General features: G+C 43.3%; 1 long non-coding RNA gene across 2 annotated transcripts in view; it reads right to left on the reverse strand.

Moving 5' to 3' along the window:
- The window catches only part of LOC144302338 (uncharacterized), a 40,217-nt gene that overhangs the window by 12,529 nt on the left and 7,818 nt on the right, over positions 1–19,870 (reverse strand). The window contains exons 3-7 of one of the 2 annotated variants that reach the window (XR_013369191.1): positions 15,641–17,052; positions 14,260–14,390; positions 12,753–13,022; positions 10,602–10,664; positions 9,184–9,341 (exon numbers count right to left, since the gene is read on the reverse strand). This is a non-coding gene — a long non-coding RNA (uncharacterized LOC144302338). Of the gene's footprint in view, positions 1–9,183; positions 9,342–10,601; positions 10,665–12,752; positions 13,507–14,259; positions 14,391–15,640; positions 17,053–19,870 lie in introns of both variants that reach the window. The other variant, XR_013369190.1, reaches the window with a different exon arrangement.

Consider the following 19,870-nt stretch of genomic DNA (forward strand, 5'->3'; position numbering starts at 1 on the left):
GTTCAGGATGTTTTGGTTTCTCTCAGAATAGCTATAGACAGATGGAGTGGACTGGCAGTGTGCTGTAACCGTAACCAGTCAAATGTTAATATATGAATAATGATCAATTAAACATTACTGACCAGCTACACATTTGGCTCAGAATGACAATATTTATGTTAGCTTCCATTACTTAAGCATCTGCCTGGTACTTTATAGATTGATCTCATCTTAACTTGGTGCTCATATTTAACTGCTATGCATTTATGTATGAGGAACTGCATCTCGTGGGAATCAGGCAGCTTGCCCACTTTATAGGCTCGTAAGTCTTGGATCCAGAGTCAAGACCAGGAACGTCCCACCCTAGAGACCTTATGCTAGGGGCAAAGCCTTGACCAACCCTGAATCTTCCACCTGAGGAAAGGTGCTCCTTTAGTGTGATCCCTGGCTTCCCTCCACTCTCCTCACTGTGCCCAGGACAGAGCTGTGTCTGAACTCTGGGAAGAATGAGCTGAGCAGCCCAGTGCTGCCTGTCTCCTGTCCCCTTTGGGGGCACCTGCTTGGAGCCAGTGTCCCCACACAGCCTTAATCAGGAATGGGTGTGATGATCCAATCAGACATCTGCCCATTATTCCCCAGTCCACGCAGAGCCCAGTTTGGGGAACAGATGCATTGTGTGTGGGGTAGGGGGCTTTCTGACATCCAACACCTGGTCTCGCCATCACAGCACTGCCTGTCACAGTGAGACAGAACAATGTGTACCACGTCCACTTTGCTTTATGTGACCTCGGTGCTGGCAGCGAGGTTGGAGCCAAAGACCCACCCTCACCCTGTCCTGGATGACATACTAGCCAGTGGCTGCAGCTCGCTGACATCATGCCCTTGTGTGACTTCTGAGGAAGACCTGTGGTTAGGGGAGGGAATCGGGATCTGAGGCCATGATGCCAATTCTGGTGGCATAGCTTCCACTGGTGGGTAGTCCTCTAAACCTTGCCAGAGTCTGTTGGATTCCTTTGAAACTATTAAAGGCAATTTGTAAAACATTTTTACAAATGATACTGAAATGCTATAAAATCAAGACATCAATGTACAGTATCTGCTCAGGGCAGGTTTTCTCATATTTAATACTTCCTCTCTGTCATTTTCCTTTCATGGTTCCTTTTCATGTAACCTTCAGTGCTCCAATTCTTCTTCACAAAGCTTCATCTTCACTAAGCCATGCTTTAGAAGAAATGAAATAAATTTATTTTGTTCTATATTTATCTTACACTACAACATTTCATAACAAATGAGTTAAAGTCAGCATTTTATTTTGAAAAGAAATTGTTACTTTGTTTAGAAATGAGGACTAACATGAACAAAGGTTTCTCCTACCTGATGTTAATTAACTGTGACAAATTATTAAGGCGATGAAAATCGCTTTGGCTTTTGAGGGTTTTGGTATATTTTCTCTGTTGCCCAAGAAAAACCAAAGGCTTCCTATAAGTGCAGGTATCTTGGGTACTTTGTTACTCTCTTAGTCATTGATTGGAATGAAGACTTCTGAAGCATCGTGCATTAGTACCTGGCTCTGGTTTTGCAACTATCCATCCTCTGAGGAACCATATTGGAATATGTTTCTTAGAAATCAATCCCATTTGCAAATTGAAAGTTTGATTTGATTCTAATAAGTATGAATGCAAAAAGTTAATGAAGTGACTTACTGTAAAAATAAATGAACTGCAAACCATAATAATTTTAGTTTCTTCTACTAACTTATATTTCCTCTATTAATAATTATAGTATTTGCTTTGAGAAGTAAACACATTACATTGTGGAAGAGCCCTCAAAGAGTTCACTGTATTATAGGGGAAAATATATAGAATAAGAGCAGATCTGCTTTACATTTACTAAGCAGTTATTTTTCCCCCAGTGAAAGGGACTTTAAAAGTTTTACCAATGGGAGTGCTGGGTGGCTCAGTCAGTTAAGTGTCAGGCTTGGTTTTGGCGCAGATCATGATCTCAGGGTCACGGGATCAAGTCCTGTGTGGGTCTCTGTGCTCAGCGGAGAGTCTGTTTGAGATTCTTTCTCTCCCCCTCTTTCTGCCTGTCCCACCACTCACACACACCATCTCTCTCTAAATAAATAAAGTCTTGAAAGAAGTTTTATTAATGGTTTAGATAATAAATGCTAATTATTACAACAAAAAAAGAACAAACATTGAAGAGTAGTAAAAAAAGGAAGGTAACGAATCATCAGAAATTGAAATAGTCAACACTGATATGAGAAATTCAGTGACCATAACTTCATAACTTTAATATGCACATATTGATCTATTCAAATACGACGTATATGGTATTTTTTTAAAGATTTTATTTATTTATTCATGAAAGACACAGAGAGAAAGGCAGAGATGTAGGCAGAGGGAGAAGCAGGCTCCAGGCAGGGAGCCTGATGTGGGACTTGATCCTAAGACCGCAGATCACGCCCTGAGCCAGGGGCAGGTGCTCAACCGCTGAGCCACCCAGGCGTCCCAACATACATGGTATTTTATATGGAAGACAAACATACAAACTATGCATATGCATGGAGTAAAAAGTATAAGCAAATGGAACCAATATGAGATATATATTCTCACCAAATGCTATAATTCAGTATTAACCAATCCAAATACTTTGAGGTCAAAATTCCAATAATTGATTCTCAAATGGCAGATACTTATATTAGGACAATTGTTAAACCTATTCTATTGTTTAAAAACTTTCTGAAATAGAAGGAATACTGACCCCACAAAGATGAGCATTCCTGGTCTCCGAGACCTGTGAATTTGTTATGTCACATCTTGTTCAGATGGCCCAGGATTATATTTCTTTTGCTTACCCTGTCCTCTTGGGCTCTAGAACATCCCTATAATTATGTAACAAGAATAATGTTGCACTATAATCTATCCTATAGAACTGAAGTTTTTAAAGAAATGTATCATTATCACAAAGGCACAATATAATTGTCTCTTATGGACTGTGAGTAACAATGCTAACAGTAAACTTAGGGAACACAAACGATATTAATATTCTTGGTTCATTTGTTTTTGGAAAAGTCTAGCATATCCAGTGGTTTCAGGGATTTCATTTTAACCTAAAAATTTCTGATTTAACAGGTAAAATTCAGACAGATATAATAGAGTTTTAGAAAAGTCTAAGAAATGCTTTGTTAATATGTGTATTCCTATGTAAAACACATAGCTTCTTTCATGTATTTTTTATAAAAGAAACAATGCGTATTTTAAAAAAGAGATTTACCAGATATACTTAAATTTATGGACCTTGAGATGGTTGATTATCCTGTATCATCCAGGCAGGCCCAATCAGATCACATAAGCCTTGAAAATCAGAGAACTTTCTCCAGCTGAAGCAGACAGGAATGTCAGAGAGATTTCAAGCCTGAAAGAAACTTGACTTCAGCTTTGAAGTTGAAGGGGTCATGAACCAGAGCATTCAGGTATCCTCTAGAAGCTAAGACAGACCTCTGGCAGAGGCTGGCAAGGAAATGGGGATCTCACTGCTACATCTACCTAGAACTGAATTGTGTCATCAGTCAGCATGAGTCTAGAAGTGGGTGTTCCACGGCCTCCGGCAGGAATAGATCTATTAATGTCTTGATTACAGACTTGTGAGGACAAGAACAAAGAAATCAGCCAAACAATGTGGCTTTTTTTTTTTCTTTTACTTTTTTTAAAGTAGGCTCCATGCTGGCCATGGAGCCCAATGCAGGACTCAAACTCATGACCTTGAGATCAAGATCTGAGCTGAGATCAAGAGTCTGATGCTTAATTGACTGAGCCACCTAAATGCCTCCCATGTGGATTCCCGACCAGAAATTTCTTATCAGATTGTGAGATAATAAATTTAATAAATTTTCTGTTTTAAGCCTTTAAATGTGTGGTGATTTGTCATGGCAGCAATAGTAAAGTGAATACAATACTTGTATTATTTTTATTTTTCATTTCTTCCAAAGCAATTGGAATATCTAAGCAGTGTGGCCCACCTTCCACTAGGCTATCTTATATTCTTGGCTAAAAAATGCAGCAGCATGAAGGTGTGTTTAGGAGTACCAAATTTGCCTCAATGGTAATAATTTTTTTGAGTTGTAGGAAGGATGGTATGCTCCCCTGACACCACAAGCTTTAAGTCCAGCTACTTGTTTCAGAATATGGAGAGCCAGTAGGAAATCCTCTAAAGTCATATGGAGACAGAGAATACAAAATGAAAATGGTTGCAGGACATTTAGAGTAACTCAAGAAATATTCTTATTTGTTTGTTCTACTTTTTAAAAAAATGTGCTTCTGTTGAGATGGGTGGTGAATTTATGGCTAATTGCCACTTAAGTTGCTTTGTTTCCCTTCATGTATCTCCTTCTCCTAATGTCTAAACTGATAAATTTGGATGTGATCTTTCTCTTTTTCTTCATTTTTCTGGTCCTTAGGTTAGTAGGATAACATAATGCTGTGCTTACATTTTTCCCCCCAAATAAGATATTTCAATCAAGTCAGGACCCACATGTTTAAATGTGGTCTTGGTCTTAGTTTTCACTAAAATCCCTTCACTTCCTGGAAGTTCTGTGACTCCTGAACACACCATTTTGGAAGTCTGACTTTTTTGTTTAATTTAAACTTGACATTGATTGATTTCAACATTTTCGCAGAACTGGCAACCTGGTTTTTCTTCAATGAGTAATAAATCAAAGCAGCCTAAACTGAAACACTTACACTTAGCCTCATGGAAGGAGATGCATTTCTCATTGGGCACAAAGCCTGGTCATCATAAAGCAATGCAGGAATTTTCATCATCTGCTATATTGACCTAATAATGAAAAATACCCTAATGCCTTATGTAGAATCTTGCTTTTGTCTCCCTTCTTTCCTTCTCAATTCTTTGTGGCACATGCTGAACAGATGAGAATTTTGGGTTGCTTCTCTGAGGGTGGAGGAGTCCCTGTAGAAAGATTAAGACAGGCCCTCCAGGGTGACCCAGATAATTTTCCAGAGGTGTCATTAATATGTAGAACTGCACTCTCCCTCACATTCTTTAATCAGGAGGTTGTAAAATCCTGCCAGGTCTCTATTTTAAGGCAGTAGGAAATGCTCAGGGGCAAGAGTCTCTGCCGGAGGTGCTGTTCTCGGAAATGAAAGTATCTTGGCATCCTGAAATGTTAGAAATGCCAGTAAAAATGTCTTTTACCTAGTATTTTTCCTTTGGCTTTGGGTTTACTCTTAAAACCACGCAGATCACATAAGTGAAAATTCATAAAAGAAAACAAATCAGAAGGAATATTCTTCCAGTTGGTTCAACCGTATTAAGTTTGACACAAGGACTGATATGAATAAAGGACAGGCATCACTTGCATTTTTCAGGAAAGAAAAAGCAGCCAGTACCCTGGGTGGAAAGTGTGGGGTCACAACTTCTGGGAGCGTTGAGACCCCGGATTTCACTCTGTCTTCTCTTTGTAGGTCATCCCCTGACGTCATGGCAGCAGGGCTACTGCATGCAGCTGCAGAATGGAGCAGACACAGGGTCTCCATCCCTGTTCGCCCGGGGCTGTGGCTCAGCATCACGATGGTCGCAGGAGCCCATGCACCTCGAGGTGTCACCACGGACAGCTCTCAGGGTCTCAGGTGCGGAAGTGAACAAGCTCCCCGAGGTGCTCCTTCACGCTCCCGGAGAAAGACAGGTTTTCTCAAACTAGTCATTGAATGCATCTGCATGGGGCGTCAGGATTTTTCAGCGTGGACACTGGGGACGAAAGCCTGAAGGTGAGGACTGGGTTGACTCCCTGCCGCACGTTCTCACCCTCAGCGTGGAGGGCTCCGGCCGCCTGTCCTCTGTCCGTGTTGCGGCATCTCTGGCTTGTCCCCAGGTGAGCGCTTCCTTCTCGGCCTTGAGAGAAGCCGAGCCGGGGCCCGTGGGCTGCCCCCCATTTCCTCAGAGAGACCTGGGGGGCACGGCCGTGGCGGCTGCGCGCACCTGCCCGCGGGGGACCGTCCTGCCCGCAGGGGAGGCGGTGCGGGGCGCGCCCAGGCCTCGGAGCGGCCCTCGGGGCCCAGTGCTGGGGCTTCCCTCGGGGCCCACGGGAGCAGCCAGGTCAGAGACCCTTCTGGGCTCTTCGCCGATCCTGCTACCGAGCTGCTCGCCCAGGTGGAGGGAGCAGATCCAAAAGCAGCAGAGAGACCTTTCCCCAGTCATTTCTCCTGGAAAGTCACTGACCCGAAGCGATGGGCCTCACGGGGCCTGGAGGCCTGCGGGGGCGAAGGGACGGGCTGCAAGGACAAGCAGCAGGGACAGGAGACCTGCGGGCGCCGCGAGTGCCGCGGACTGTGCCCCCCCCCCCCCCCCCGCAGCCCCCGGGGGTCCGGCGGCGCGGAGGCAGGTCCCCAGGGCGGCGGCGAGCAGGAGCACCAGGACGCTGCACCCCGGGGCGTCGGGGCCCGCCTCCCCCCCCCCCACAGGGCCTCGCACCCCCGGCCCGGCCCTGCAGGGGCGTCCGTCCTCGCGCCGCGTGTGCCCGGCGCCCGTGTCCCGCCCCGAGCCGGCGTCGGCGGGCGCACCTGCGCGTGGAGGGAGGGGCTCGTACGCCTGGGCCCGGCTCCGGTTCGGCTCCCCCGCCCCGGGGTCCCGCCGCTCAGCTGGGGCGCCGGGGACGGGCTCCCGGGAGCGGTGCGCAGACCCCTGCTCACGCCCCCCCGCCGGGACCGGGAAGTGGCAATGTTTTTTCCAACAAATGTTAAACCTGATCTCCCTTTAATATGTCAGCATCATCAAACGCAGGGATGGTTCGTCGGCCGCGGGCCGCGGGGGACCAGGCCCACATCCTGTCATCCTGCCGCATCAGGCTTTAAAGACTCACGTGGAGTAAGTGAGAGATGCGGGAGCGGAAGAGCCAAGGGCTGCGGGCGCTCTGGCCCCGGCATGGGCCCACCTAATCGCCACCGCAGGTCGGATCTGCTAGTCCCAACCCCGCGCTTTGCGTTGAGGAGCGTGAAACCCAGGCTGGAAGTCGCGAGTGTCTGCAAGCAGGTGGGGAGGCCCCTGGGGGCTGCGGGGTCCCCACGCTGTGATCTTCTGCAATCCTGGGCGATCCTGGGCACTAGGCTGTGGTACCAGTGACATTGTGGGGAAAGGACGCCGCTTCTGAACAGCCAGAGGTCGCGGTGCCCGTGTTCCCCACGGGCCTCCCTGGGGCCACCGCTCCTGTGTCCACACGGGAGCTCGGAGTCACCCCAGGCTTGTGTCCTGGGCCTGTGGGGACACCAGGGGTCGGGGTGTGCCCCTTGGGCCACTTCCTGCTCAGGCTCAGGGCGCCTGGAGGAGGACGGATGGTGGGCCCTGAAGGCACAGGACAGGACCCGCACACCCTCCTGGGAGGTGACACAGGGCGTCGTCCCCTTTAGGCCACACAAAGAGGACTTTAGCTCCGGGTGGCTGCAGGGGAGGGGCTAGGACCTGCCCTCAGGACCCCTTCCTCTTTGATAAACTCCCCTAGAGGCTTCGGGTGGGCCCTAGGCCCCCTGCCCGTGGTGGGCTGTGAAGGGGGCAGTGGGTGCCCCCTCTTTCCTGAGGCCAGGGATGGGTGACCAGCACTAGGACCCAGGAAGGTTAGGAGCCTTCACAGAAGGTAAACTCTACTCCCAGCCCCCACCTCCCCATCCCCCACCCCTATGTGCTCTGGATGACCTGATCTCAGGGGACCAGACTAAGGCAGATTTGGAAACACAGAAGAGCAAATGGGGTCATGAGAGATGCATATTCCCCTCCCCTTGCCCCTACTCCTCTAACCCCTGCTCCTCTGGGGGCCTTGGGGCTCTTTGGCCCTTCCAGAGTTTGACTGTTCCTGCCACCCACAGAGCCTCTCCCTCCTGAGATTCCTTCTCAGGAGGTATTTTCCTTTCCTGGTTTACACTCTGGCATGGGGGTGCTCGGTGTTAGTCAGCGGCTCCCACCTTCCCTGCAAGTGTCGCTTAGGTTCTGTTGGACATGAACTGATTTGTCTGGCAGCCAGTGAAACAAGGCGGTGCTTTTAGACCATTTTCAGAATTACTCTTTTTCTTTTGGCATTCAGCTCCATAATCTTAAGACTTTAGCTACCTTTGGGGTGCAGCACAAGGCCATGGGGCTTTTGAGGTTTCTGGAGCAATTCCAGTGTCCAATTATATCAAAGAACAAGGTCAAAGGGGAGAAACAGATCTGTTCATTGTGGATAATTTATACAAGGCAGCACATTTTACAATATCTCAAATAGACACCTTCCCTTTCTTATCTGTGATGGCGGCAAAGCGACATTTCTATTTCCAGATAAATCAGCCAGTGGTTTCCCTGATTTCTGGGACTAACCAGGGGTCTGATTGGTTCTAAGCACTGGTCTGGTCCCTCATTTCCTGATGATAAATCACAGTTCCTGAAATTTTATCTGGTAAATTTAACCTTCTGACTCCAAGAGATAGTTCAGTTATTATTTTTTCTGAGAGCAAGGAATAACAATGCTCAGTGTCCATGTTACTCCCTGCCCTGCTTCTTCCCAAATGTTAACAAATAGTAATAACAATATGTGAATTCTCTCTTTAATTAAACTGGCTTCCCATGTAGTATCTGTTCAATGAGCTATCACAGACCTGATCTGCTGTGTAACACACAGCCCTCTTATTCAAAGGAATTGGGCCCAAACCCCTAAACTCCCTTATTGTCACACACTTCTCTCCGTTATGCCCCCAATACATGATGTAACCTCCTAGTTACTAGTGTCTCAGATGATTCCATGAACCCTGCTTCTGGTATGCACAGTGTTAGGTAGCCCCTCCCACAGCAAATCCTCCTGGCCTATGTAACCAGGAAAATGTGTTATTAGTGATGTTATGTGACATTTTAAAAAATTTATTTATTTGGGTGACAGTGTGCACTCATGAGTGGGGGGAAAGGCAGAGGGAGGCAGAAAGAATCATCAATCAGACTCCCCACTGAGTGCAGAGCCCAACGTGGGACTCTATCCCAGGACCCTGAGATCATGACATGAGCCAAAAATCAAGAGTCTGGGCACCCAACCAAGTGAGCCACCCAGGAGCCCCATGCTGTGTGATTATTGAGACTTGGCTATAAGAAACCTAAATGACACTACAGAACTTTGGCCATGATTTCTCAGACCACTTTCCTTAGGGTAAATAGGTGTCATCTGTTTACCTTGAGACTATGACTATGCTTCAGGGATCCCAAGATGTTTTCCCACATTGAGAGAGAGGCCTGGTCTACCCCAGATTTTCCAGCTATCCCAGGTCCAGATCCAATGCCAGGCATGCGAGTGAAGAGGACTTCAGGTATCTCCAAGCCTCAGCCTCAATCTGCCAGAACCACAAGTGATATTAATACATTGTTTTATTTCAGTAAGTTTGTGGATGGTTTGTTACACAGCACTAGATAACCAAAACACTATTTCACAACTATCTGAATGAGAGGAATGTATGAAGTTCGTGCTTTCATGGAACAAACTCAGGGCAACTTTGTTAATTTTCAAAGTTGCCCTGAGTTTGTTCCATGAAAGCACAAACTTAGTTCATCCACTCAACTCCTTTTAGCAAATGACCTTTATGGAAATTTTTAATTTTGGTAAATGATCAATATAGATCACCTGGTCTTGAGTTCCTACGGTGACCTACATTGCAATTGTCACATAAACTTTCTGGAAATCTCGCCATTCTGAAAGGCATTCCAAACAATATAGATACCCTGTTGGGTGCATAATTTGTTGAATACATCCTGTTTGAACTTGTGGTTGGTCTTTTAGAGTTTCTGATGTCTTGCAAACTCAAGCTGTTCTGTGTATCTTTGGAAAATATAAAATCATTCTTTGAAGAGTTTTCACAGAATTTAACTTTTGGTCAATTTCATGTGACTCATATAGAAGAAAGAAAGACTGTCTAGAAAGGCTGAGACTTTCATATTAGAATTGTGACATTTAATACCAAAGAGAAATGAAAATAGACTAATCCAACAATGCATGCATTCCTGATCCTCTAATCCATTTTCTGTACTCTATGGGGGATAGTATTTTAGATTTAGGAGTAAAACTAATCATGTCTTTCCTCTAATAAAATTTTTCAATGACTTTTTTTTAGTGCTTATAAGATAAAAAGAACAAATTCTCTAATATATACATTATGAGGGTCTCATAATATATTTCTTATTCAATTAAAATATTGGCCCAATTCCATATCCCACTAGAAAGATATCTGCCTAACAGCATACAAAATAATTATGCAAAAATTCAAAATCCAAATATTTTATTCTCCCATCTCTCCTTTTTTCTCTCTCATGTTAACTTTCTGTTTTCTAGCCAGTAATTTCAGAGTAAAAATATGGGCTTCTGTCGAGGGCTCTATTCTCTCCGGGGGTCTGGCACAAGTTTTGTTATATGTAGAACTTTGCCTTCTGTTATAACCCAAATATGCTTAATTAGATGCATTTTATGTGATGTTGTGTGATTTTTACACAAGAGACTGAGAAATCGATGTGTAAGTTAAAAAGCATTCCCAGCTATCGTCCATGAGCTGGTTGCTCACATGGAAAGCTGGTCGCTGCTCTGATATTACATCTTTGCTCACCTGGGTTTGGACCAGGGTCCATGGGGTCATCACTGCAGAAAAGGGATGTTCTTATCACCTCACCTAGAAACAAATGAAAGCGAGGCCTAGCTATCTCCAAAAATGACTGTCCCCGTGAATGAGTTGGCCTCCCTCCTGTGAGTCTCATAAAGCCGTAAGGTGGAGGCTTGGAGGCTTATGCTGCTCATGGACTTTTATGAAGGAACAACTCTGTGACCATACGGGCACAACTGCACCCTGGTTGTTTTACTGGACACTTCTAAACATCCTTCACCCCTTGTCAATATCCACTTCTCGTGCAAGCCTCGGTTTCAGACACCTCAGGGGCTCCCTGCCGACGTCTTTCTCAGGTGGATCCCTGGACTGGGATACCTTATTCTTTCTCACCATCACTGCATAGTATTCGAGGCAGAGACCTACTTGCACCCATGGGCAGTGTGGGGGCCATACTGAAGCTCCAGCCTTTGTGCCGTGCCTCTCCAGGTCCTGCTGCAAAGTGCTGGGCTGGCTTATGTTTCACACTCTCAACTAGGGAGGGTAATGACCACACACACCATAGTAGAATTAAGTGTTAAGTGCGCAGGTTTCACAAGACCAAGTTATTATGGGAGATGCCTTCAGTACTGACATCCAGGAAAAAGTCTATGTTTTAAAATCCATCACAACACATAGCATTTTGTTTCAAAAGGCATCATCTCTCTCTGCCATCTTCTAAACCCTTGCCTTCTAAACGCTTGCCTTGGTATCCAGCTTTTTCTAAAGGGGTCAATGTCTACTATTTGGGGCTCTTGGTTCACATCCAACAGTCAGGAGATGATTCTGCCCAGAACAGATCCCTCCACATGTGTGCACATTTGTGCACTCAGTGGAACATGTAAAAAATTTCACTTGAATAACCATGGCACAAAGATGTAATATTTCTTTTTAGCTTAGATTTCATCTCATAAAATTTCTCTTGATGTTAATTCCTCAAATGATTTTACTCAGCTTCTACTGTAGCTCTGTGAACTAGGACGGTAATCAGGGTTTCTACTATGAGCAAAGAGTGCCTTTTTTCTAATTCATCAGGAAAACAGGATAGATATGGCTCTCAAATAAATATACATGGATTTAATGGAAGCAGTAAGTAGTTCTTTAATCTTCTGTCTTTTCCCTCTTTGGTACTTAGCCTCCCTTGAAGGGGTCGTGTATATTTGCTTTAGGTGGATGCTCTTTCATTGCTGTATCATTTAACTCGGGTTTCTTCTCTCACCCCTTGTAGCTATCTCTGCATTCAACATGGGCAGTGTTGGGATGATGGTGTCAGTGTACAGATGTAGCTTTTATAATTCACCTAAGTCAAGGTTATGTTTCTGTCTTCACATGGTTTGGGGACACATCTTTTCCATAGAACTTTCTTCCTCCTGGTCCATGGTGCTTGTTAATCAACTCCAGATTGGTACAATACCTGTACATTATAATCTGACATGAGGTGCTTTCCAGGTCACTTGTTACTAGTTAGAATCGTCCGATAATACAGTTTTATCATACATCATAGCAGATTGAGTGTGATCCTTAGAATATGACACTCTCTTCACTCAAATTCTGATGCTGTCTCCAAGTGATAATAAAGGGTTGGTATGGAAGTCAGCAAATGCTCTGATGGTAGCAGAGAGCAGGAAGGACTGGAGTTTAATTGATTAAAAGTTTCTCCAAACATCAGTTGAAGATCTATTTTGCCCCCAGGATGTATGTTCTGTGCCAGGGAAATAAAGATGGAAGGCTCAGCCCCCACATTCTGGGATTTCACTGCTCAGAGGCACAGAAGAACAAGATAATGATGACAATGTGACAATTGCCATGACAGTGGTTTGGGCGAAGTCTCACGTAGAAGGATTCCCAGGCCCCTTCAGTGAGGGTCAGTGAAGTTGTCTTGGAGGGAGTATACCTAAGCAAATAGGAATTAACCAAGCCAGCCAAACAAAAATAAGGCAACTTGGGCTGAGGAGTGAAAAAACAGACCAACTGGACAGTGTGTGCATGGGTACCAAATAACACCTTAGCAATGCCCTGGGAAGCAAAGGAGTACTGTGCTCTGGAAATCGTGGCCTTTAATGTTTGGGATTTGTGTATCTAGGGTAAAAGATATATTTTCATTCAAGCCCCACTTACCTCAAGAATCCTACTCAGGAAGGCCCCCATGCACGTGCTCACTCACTTCCTCCCATCCTCGGCTTCTAGGTACCTGGGAAGTAAGGTCCTATTTCCTTGGAGGCAAAAGGAGAGCTCTGGCTTTTGAAGGGCGATTCTGATGCATCTCTTAATCCTCATCATGTAGCTATTTATCCATTCCATTGAGAACATTCTTGGTAAGTGGCCAGAATTAGACCGTCTAATTCCAAATATTTTCTTGGCACAATTGTCTTCCTGTGTGTCCTGCTTCTGGAGAGATTTTAAAAAAATAGATTGATTGATTGATTTGAGAATGAGGGGAGGGAGGGTAGAGTGGGAAGGACAGATGCGGAGAGAGAACAGACTCCCAGCAGAGCGCAGAGCCTGGCAGAGGGCTTGATCCTACAATCCTGAGATCATGACCTGAGCCAAAGTCAAGAGTTGGACACTCAGCTGAGCCACCCAGCCAGCCCTTGAGAGATGTTTTTGTTTTAAAAAGTCTTTCTTATCTGAAAAGTTCAAAGATGTGTTGAACCCAATGGGTGATGACAGCATCCTTGTCCTGTGACATTTACAGACTGGTCACTAGTCAGTAGGCTTCGGAGGCTGAGAGTTTTGATGATAAATAACTTAGATGATCTTTCTTTATCTAGGCTGAGATTTATGAGATTTTTATAGACAAGTCAGTTCCTCTTTACAATGTGGAGGAGTTGGCAGTAAGTAATTCTTCCTGCTTTCCATCATAGGTAGAAAACTAGAAATTAAAGAAATGAATTATAGGAGAGAAAAGTAAGCAAAAATATCCCATCGGAGTGTACACGCTGCCAGCCTGGTCTAGTCTCTCGACTTTCCTTGATGGTTTTCAAATAAATCTGCCACTTGGATTCTGAAAGAAGAGTCTACAGGGAGAGGTCACATCACTCTAGAAAGTGCACTGATCCAGCACAGAGTTCCATTTTTGACTGTAGCCAGGTCGTGCTGCTAACTCACCAAGGGCATTCAGTACAAAACAAATAATTTTCTCCTAGTTTCAGAAAATGAGGAGTTGGGATCAGATCGTATCCATGGTTCTTTCTGTCCTAAAATTGCATGCATCTAAATCAATGCCTTTTAATTGGCTGCTCATGTTTTTCCTCTGAATTTTTCCCTTGGAGATAAATGTCAGAAGCTGTAACTACCATGAGAAAAAACCATAATAGCAACACTAGTTTACTGGTCCCAGTTTTATGCCCATTATTATTCTAGTATTATTCTAACATTCACTTATTTAATTCTCATTTTAATTTTTTTTTAATTTATTTATGATAGTCACAGAGAGAGAGAGAGAGGCAGAGACACAGGCAGAGGGAGAAGCAGGCTCCACGCACCGGGAGCCCGACGTGGGATTCGATCCCGGGTCTCCAGGATCCCGCCCTGGGCCAAAGGCAGGCGCCAAACCGCTGCGCCACCCAGGGATCCCTAATTCTCATTTTAAACATAGAAGGTAGCTACTACTTGCTATGCCCACCTTAGAGATGACAAAGCTGAGGCACAGAGAGGCTCAGTAAATTGCCCAAGGTCACGTCAGAGGTGATAAGCAGAGATGGCAAGCCCAGCAGATCTCCAGAGCCTGCGGGGTATCCGTTGCAGGTCCAGCTTCTGCAGCATAAGGAAACAATGGAGAGGACAGTGACCAGGCTGAGGTATCAAGTGCCATATACCCCCTGCCGTATATTCATCACTTGCTCGGGACAGGTGCAGGCCCAGCGACAAGGAATAGGCCAAGAGGTAAACGTCTTTCTGATGTAACCCAATCTTCCCCAGATTCTTAATCCAGAGGAGCCTGACCAGTGCTTCTAGTTTTCTCCTACAAAGTACAAAGTGGGCTCCGAACCTCAACATGTGCCTATCAGGACTCTTCCTGGTCATCACCCTTACCAGAGCTTGCCTCCGGGGACCGAGGCATGCTGTCCCTGTCACCTTCACTATCTCCACAGCTCAGGTGACAAGGGTTATCCATCCTAATTAGCATTGTTGGTGTTGAGACCCTACAAAGTCCATTGTAGTTTGTGAAACTTCATATTTTCTTGCTGCCTCGACTGTGAATACATCTCCCAGGTGGCCAGTGCACCCATGTGGCAAGGGAGGCCCCTGCCAATGTTCCCCTTTTGCCTTCTCCTGACTATGATCTGGTCACACACTGTGATTCACATGTACCAGGAGACCCCTTGTGCCTTGTGCACTTCACCCTGACCGCAGGAAAGGTGCTTGTCCCAGGGGCCTCACTCTGGGCTCCCACTAGTTGGGCTGAGTCTGCTCCCTTGGTGCTCCCTGAATGTGGCCCCTCATGGCATGTGGTGACTCTGTCCCTCCAGGACCTGTGAGTGGAATAAACTTTGTATTCCTGCATCTCTCCCGTGTCCCCTCTTTTGGCCATACCGGACTGACCATGTCATGAAAAACAAAACGCCCTCTCTCTAATTCCAAAGCCAGCAACACTGTGTTTTTATGATTTGTTTTCTGTGGCCACAGATTTCTCCAACCACAGCCACAAAAGGTTCTCTGGGCTTCAAGGACTCATTTGATTAGATTGGGCCCAATTGGGAAATCCCACATCATATGCCCATCTCAAGGTCCGTAACATAATCACATCTGCTAAGTCTCTGGTTTGCCAAGTCAGGTGATATTCTCAGGATGTAGGGATTAAGACATGGACATCTTCAAAAGCTGTTATTCTGCCTATAACACAGATTTATAGTAAAAATAAAATAACTCTCACCAGTGGTGGGGATAAGAGTATATCACACCTAAAGTCTGAGGACAAGTTGTCAGTAACAGCAGAATTGATGGCCCTAGATTGCCTGTGATTGGAAGCACTGGTGGCAAATCCTTAGTTAACAACAATGTACCTTCATCAGTAGAGCAACGTCCCTGAAATGGCGGCAGGCTGTGTGCTGGTCTGTTGTACTGGCATGGGGAGGGACATTGCTCTTTGGACTGCCTCCTTTCCCAGTTGGGTATGTCAGACTCCTGTGACATTGACTCAGGGGGATCTTGGGCTGAAGTCTTTGTTCGCACCTTGCCCGTATTAGGTGAGCTCTTATACAGGGTTCCAAGGGGCATCAGTTTAGAAAAGACGTAAAATGTAAAATGAGTCCTGGGTCAGCACCAGTGAATTCTTCCAGAAGAGAGAGAAATGGCGGATTGGAACATGTGAGCGGGCGAGAAGTGCATTGTAAACATGCAAGCAAAGAAAAGGCGAGGTAAACAGATTATTAGTATTTACTCATTCTTTCTGCACTATGTTCCGAGCTGCATAGCCACAGTGTGAGCAAAGAAATCAGAGGCTGACAGCCCAGAATCACAATTAGAAGTCACTTTTCTTTCCTAATCCCTGAGCTCTTCTTCTAGCTTCCTTCTCTGTTGGGGAATGCCCTGTGCATTCCTGAGCCCACCCTCCAAGGGGCTTATGGGGCTCACTCTATACCCCTGCTCTCATCCTTCTTATATTCTCTGTCTCAGAGCTGCTTATGGCTTTTATAACACACACCACAGTTTCTAATTATGTCCGTATTTATTTTTACTTCCTTGTTTAGACTTTCTCCCCGGATGGACCTGGAGTTTCATGAGCACCTACACTGAGTTAAGTCCTGTTGGGTTTTATATTTCTGGGGCCAGTCCTGCTCTGGCACATTCTAAGTGCCTGGTGAATAACCATTGACTGGAGGTCTGCAAGGATGAAGGAACAGAATAGAATGCAGGGCAAACACAAAGATCTAATGAGGTTTTCTGGGCTTTACTCATGTTACCAGTTTTGGGAAAGAGAAAGGAATATCACTGATTTGTCAAGATGGAAAATTTGCATCCTGTGAAAATTTTCATTGTGTGTCTTTTGAGATCTGGAATAAAACTACACATTCATGAAGCAAGTATATTTGCTGAAGTAACAGACTTTTATCAGAAAAATTTTGAATATAGTTTCATTGATTATACTTTTAGATGCTGTGGTACAGAACAAATCAAGTAGTTGTATGTAACCATAAATGATCCTAGGTTAGGCTCCATTTGAATAGCTCTGTGAGACAATATATGAGGTGGTGGGCTGGCCCAAGGCATGGGCTTCCTCCTGCCCTGCTATGGTGTTTATGGGCATTTATCTTGGGTGGCCATTGTATGCCTGGCCCACAGCAAGGAATATTTTAGCATTTCAGTGGGCATTTACCAAGCTCCCACAATAGTAGCATCACAAATGTTATTTCTTTTGTCTTCTGTGTGAGTTTGTGATTAGGAAGACGGCATCTTCACTTTCAAAAGTAACAGTCTACAAAGAGGTATAATAAAAGAATTGTTAGGAGGTCTCATGTAAAACATTGTCCAGATGCAAAACTGCCCAAAGTACAGACCCACAAGTGGTCAGAATTCCCATGGTTGAAATTCTAGAACATTCAGCACTATGTTGCTAGATAAGATTGGATTCTCTTCAATAGGTCTTTTTTTCCCCCTCAAAGAATAAGGGTGTTTGACAAACATTGTGTGACATACAAGGAACACATAAGGACACACAAGTGGAAGAAGAGCCCAATCTCCAGACTCAGTTGAGTTTTAATCATATTTTATCTTTAATACACTCTATGTGTTAATGTGAACTCCCCTGAAGCCTTTCTGAAGGTAGATATTGCATAAGTCAATCAATCAATCAATCAATCAATCAATCAATAAGAAAGCTATAAACAATAAGCAGCTTAGTGTGTTGTGTCTGAATTTGAATTTGTTGGGATAAGAGCTATTTAAATGAGTGACTGAAGTAAATATTGTTAAGCTACACTTGGGGAAATATATGTGAGTAGGAAATATTCCAATTGCATCAGCATTTAACTCTGTAATTAATTAGTGAGAAAAAAATCACTGGAGAGGAATTTTCTGGATATGTTCTCCTGTTATAAATGATAACTTACCAAGAAGTTCACATCATGAGCCTAAAGAAATATTTGGTTTAATAATACATGATGTTCTGCAAAAATTTTTCTTAATGACAAATACTTTTACTTTAACAATTGTTATTTTATGGTATGTTTAAGTAGTATTGCAACTGACTTTATAGCCTAAAACAAAATAAAAATATAACTATATGCAAAAAATAGTCTTAGAGAAAAATGTTAATACGTGTAAGTGAACTAATATTCTATTTTTTGGTTTTGTATATTAAATTGCATTTACATATTTTATGGTATATTCATCAAAGGGTAGCATCAACCAGAAAGATAATTTTACCCATTATATGCTTTAGGGAAATATTTTTGTGACATAAAATTTTGCAACTTTAATAATAATAGAGAATTTCACCCTGAACTTTTTATGTTTTGTCTGTAGGGTGATAATATAACTACTCTTACACCCAAGCTTTATTCTAGACAGAATCTTAGCCTAATCTATTCTCAGGTTTTTAAATCTTTTATATAGAAAATTAAAAAAAAATTAAAAACATCTGAATTCTTTGGATGACGCAAATATTTTAAAAGACACATTGCATATGTATTCACTATGAATACATAATTAAGGACTTTAGGTGGAAATCAGTGCATTGCATTTATCTTATATAGCCAAGAATACAATAACACAATAAAATTAAATTAGATTATTAATTAAATTTAACACAATATAATTAGAAAATAATGTGCGTTTTAATCTAAATAATTCAGTGATCACCATATAAACTTTGTTTCTTTTTCTTTACCACTTCTGAACAATTAATATAAGATGCACAGGGGATGAAGTTTGATTACATTTTCTAGTTTGTGTGTGTGTATGTACGTGTGCATATGAGAGAGAGAGAGAGAGAGAGAGCATCAAGGAAAAAGGAGAGCAATGTGAGGTTAAAGATTGAGGACATCGACTTGCATCTTGCCTTTTAAGTACAAAGATATTTTGGGGGAAGTCAATAATGATGTACCCACATACGGCCGTCACTTTTAAGAGACTCTAAGTAAATCAATAGTCTGATTTCTTTACATATTGCACAGAAGTTTTCTTTTTATTTTTTTAAACTACTTTTGGGGATACATTATTTCAACTCAGGTTCTGGTTAAATGAGACAAAAGCTTTTAAAGAGATAGTATAATTGGGAACTACTTTTTCAGAGAAGTTCCTTTGACTTGAATTAAATCTACAGCTGAGTGGCCTGGTATGGAAGATTCTCCTTTTTCCCTGGACAGAGGGCTCCATAGCAGCACTATCCTTTAAGATGTAATAGTCCCCCAAAATAAGAAATGTTCTCCTTTACTAAACCTCTTTCTAAAATTAACATAATTATCATCAATATTTCTGATTAATTTGATGCTTGTTTTGAAGAAAAGCTGCCTCATAAACAGAATCAAGTTTCAGATGGGATCCAGATTATATATCCTCCATTTCTGCTATGGTTTGATTCTATGTGTGTAAAGACTCTAAAAAAGAAAAATAAATTTTATACATATTTTATAAGATGATGCTGGATAAAGTCCTATAAGTTACTCTTCAATGTTGGCTATAAACATAATTATAATGCTCAATGGAATATGTATTCAATGCCAAGACTAATAAATTCTAAATTGCATGGTTTTTTCAAATCACATATATTATACCAGAAAACAAAATAAAAACACAACCAAGAAACCAGTGCATGCATTTCATAGCTCTTTAATAACAGCATTTAAAAACACAGTGAGTCCATATTTTAAAGTTGCATTCCTTTACTTGAGTAAAGGTTAATCTATGAAGGAGTATAAAAATCAAAACTGAATCAGAGACTTGGTTTCTAGCCTGGTGTGTAGGACCGTGGAAGTTACTACTCCTTAACAACAAGTGAGAAGTTGAACAATCTGAAAAATTGAAGAATGCTCTTAGATCCTTCAGAGAAGTGAGGTCACTGGGCAAACTACTGGCCTTCAAATCTGAGGGACAGATAGGCAGACACAGAGCTCTCCAGAAGGCAATCTGATACCTGACGGAGGAGTTCAATGGGGGAATGTTAACTCAGGTTTCATCTAAAGTGTTGTGTGCGAAGGCCTTCCTAGCCCATCTTTACTAAAGCTCTCTTTCATCTTCATGAATCTCTGGCATTATTTCCATTTTATTTCCATTATGCTCACTAATCTTGTCAG

This window comes from Canis aureus, chromosome 31 (assembly GCF_053574225.1).
Source record: "Canis aureus isolate CA01 chromosome 31, VMU_Caureus_v.1.0, whole genome shotgun sequence".
Classification (NCBI taxonomy): Eukaryota; Metazoa; Chordata; class Mammalia; order Carnivora; family Canidae; genus Canis; species Canis aureus.